General features: G+C 50.4%; 1 protein-coding gene across 1 annotated transcript in view; it reads left to right on the top strand.

Annotated features, from left to right (window-relative positions):
• HSD17B14 (hydroxysteroid (17-beta) dehydrogenase 14) overlaps nt 1-3146 on the top strand; it is a 30203-nt gene that overhangs the window by 285 nt on the left and 26772 nt on the right.

The raw sequence follows: 3146 nt of genomic DNA, 5'->3' as shown, positions 1-3146 counted from the left end.
TCTTGTCTCTTGCAGATTTAGGGTTTATCCGGAAGCCAGAGATGGGGGTGGGGGTGGTCTCAGGAGCCCCAGCGGGCACTTGGAGTCGCTAAGGAGCATATGTGTCCAGGCCTCTGCCTTTTGTCCTGGGGGGGTCACCAGGAGACTGGGGTCACCAGGGGCACCGAGTTGGGTGATGGGCCCGCTCCAGGTGGCCACAAGGGGGCAGCAGAGGCCTCACCACGGTCTGTGCGGGGGTAACCTTTCTCTTCCCACGCTCAGTGGAAAGGGGGCCCGCGTGCTTACCTGTGACACAGACAGCGAGTGAGGGTCTCTCAGTCTTCAGCCCCAGCCCCTCCTCCCTCGCACCCAGGGGTCCAGGCTCAGCCCCTCCTCCCGCAGACCCAGGCCCCAGCCCTTTCCTCCCTGCAGAGTTGGGGGGCCGGGCCCTGTGAGTGACTCAGGAGGAAGGTGTGAGGGTGAGCGTATTTTCTGACCCGCCTCCCTATGTCCAATTTCTCTCCCGCTTCATTCTCTTCTAGGCTTTTGCATATGCTGTTCCCTCTACCTTTCCCTCTTTGGGCTAAATTGCTCAGGCCCTGGAGGTTTCAGCTCAGTGTTTTTCCCTCCCGGATTCTGCTGGTGGGTGGTGTCTCCTGGGTGGGTCCGCTTTTTAAAAATATATATATATTTTTATTGATTTCAGAGAGGAAGGGAGAGGGAGAGAGAGAGAAACATCAATGATGAGAGAGAATCATCAATTGGCTGCCTCCTGCATGCCCCACACTGGGGATCTAGCCCGCAACCTGGGCACGTGCCCTTGACCGGAATCGAATCGTGAGCTCCAGGTTCATAGGTCGATGCTCAACCACTGAGCCACACTGGCCAGGCAATAAAAATATTTCATAAAACAGTAGACAAAACATTGCAGTCCTCATGGGATTCCAAAAGATGTTACTAAATAAGGTACTTTAAATAGCTTTTTCCCCCTATTACCTCCACCTATTATTAATAATTTTTAGATCAGTTCTAGAAGTTAATCATATTAATGGAACTTATGTTTTGGGGGGTGGGGTGTGCAGACTCAAGGATATTTTTAGGAAGAGAAAAATTTTTGGTCTATTGATTAATCATAGTCCTTTATACCAGAGACCTGAAAATGTCCCTTTATCAAGACTTCATACTAGAAAAAGAGTTGGAAAATGGTGGTCAGGAAAACCTTTTCATTGGACAGATACCAGTCTGTACATAATTCTAAATCAACAAAAGTATTTTCATAAATTGGGATAGAATATTTAAATCCAAATCCCAGCTCTATCACTAGCTAGTTGGTTGATCTAGAGCAGGGGTCCTCAAACTTTTTAACAGGGGGCCAGTTCACTGTCCCTCAGACCGTTGGAAGGCCGGACTATAGTTAAAAAAACAACAACTAGTCGGTTGCTAAGCAACAGGCAGCGGCAAAAACACCCGGCGGGCCGCACTTTGAGGACCCCTGCTAGAGTAAGAAAACAAAAGGAAATAGACAAGGAGACAGATACAGGTGATCCTCATTATTATTATTATTTTAATTCTCACCCGAGGATATTTTTTTTACTTATTTTAGAGACAGAGGAAGGGGGAGAGAGAAACATCAATTATGAGAGAGAACCATTGGTCGGCTGCCTCCTGCACGCCCCCTACTGGAGACCGAGCCCGCAACCCAGGCATGTGCCTTTGATGGAATCGAACCCGGGACCCATCAGTGTGCAGGCCGATGCTCTATGCGCTGAGCCAAACCAATAGGGCCCCAAAAGTCCTTGTAACCCCAGAATCAGCAGCGCTCTTTGTGCGGTTCCAGGTTCCGCGGACATGCGCAGAGCGGCAAGACTTTGAGTTGTCGGTAGTGCTGTTCCCAGCTGAGGTTGAGCAAGAGGACACTTTGCCCTGATTTCAGGTGTCAGGCAGAGCGATGCCCGGAGGACAGACAGGAGGGGGTGGCGCAGCCAAGGGCTCAGGCTCTGGGCCGGTGGAACGGGTTTGAATCTCAGGGCTGGCGCCTGTGGGGGGTGGGGGGCAGCCTCAGGCAATGTATTTATTTGCAAAATCAACAAAATAGAGTTAATTAGTATGAGTTGGTTCTAGGCTTTAAGATGACAATCTATGTTAGATATCCATGTATCTATATATGTGTACATATACATATACGCGCACATACAGGCACCGTCTTAGCCTGTTCCGGCTGCCGTAACAGAAATACCACAGGCTGGGTGACTCACAGAGCAAGCATGTGTCTCTCAGAGTTCTGGAAGCTGGCAAGTCCAGGACCAAGATTCTGTGTGTGGTGCGGGCCGGCTTCTGGCTGTGTCCTCACAGGTGGGCGGGCTGAGGGAGCCTCAGGGGGGATGGGGTTCTTTTCTAGGGCACTAATCCCATTCATGAAGGCCCCACCCTCATGGCTGAATCACCTTCCAAAGCTCTCACCTCCAAACACCATCAATTTAAAGGTTAGAATTTCAACATATACATCTTCTTTAAATCATCACCTGAGAATATGTTTTTATTGATTTTTAGAGAGAGAGAAAGAGAGAGAGAGAGAGAGAGAGAGAGAGAGAGAGAGAATCATCGGTGTGAGAGAAACACATCGATTAGTTGCCTCTTTCAGGAGCCCTGACCAGGGCTGGGCCAGGGAGGAACCTGCAACCAAGGTACTTGCCCTTGGCCAGAATCGAATCCAGGACCCTTTGGTCCACAGGCCGATGCTCTATCCACTGAGCCAAACCGGCCAGGGCAACTCTGCCTCTTGAGATAAACAGTGCACATCCACATATGAAGGCTTTTAGAAGTCCTGGCGGGAGACATCTCTTGTCGGTAGCTTCTGAACAGCAATTCATCCTTTTTTGGCCACCAGCTCTGAGATTTCTGTTTGAGAGACAATGGGCCCCAGCAAATGAATCGCAGTGTTTCCGTGGCCATCAGAGGCGTGCAGTCTCCGGGACCAGGGATGAGCGTGGGTGTGCATGTGACAGTTCCTCTGGCCACTGAGACATCAAGGGGATGGGGCCCTTGAGGGCTTCTGGGAATAAAAAGAGAAGTGTGTGGAGAATGTGCTTCCGTGTTGACACTTCCCTGCTCTCTGTTTGCCCGAGGCTGTGTGAGAGGCTGTGTGAGAGGCTGTGTGAGAGGCTGTG

This window comes from Myotis brandtii, unplaced genomic scaffold (genome assembly GCF_000412655.1).
Source record: "Myotis brandtii unplaced genomic scaffold, ASM41265v1 scaffold601, whole genome shotgun sequence".
Lineage (NCBI taxonomy): Eukaryota > Metazoa > Chordata > Mammalia > Chiroptera > Vespertilionidae > Myotis > Myotis brandtii.
The sequence above is the reverse complement of the archived record's forward strand: the minus strand, read 5'-3'. Positions and strand labels throughout refer to the sequence as shown.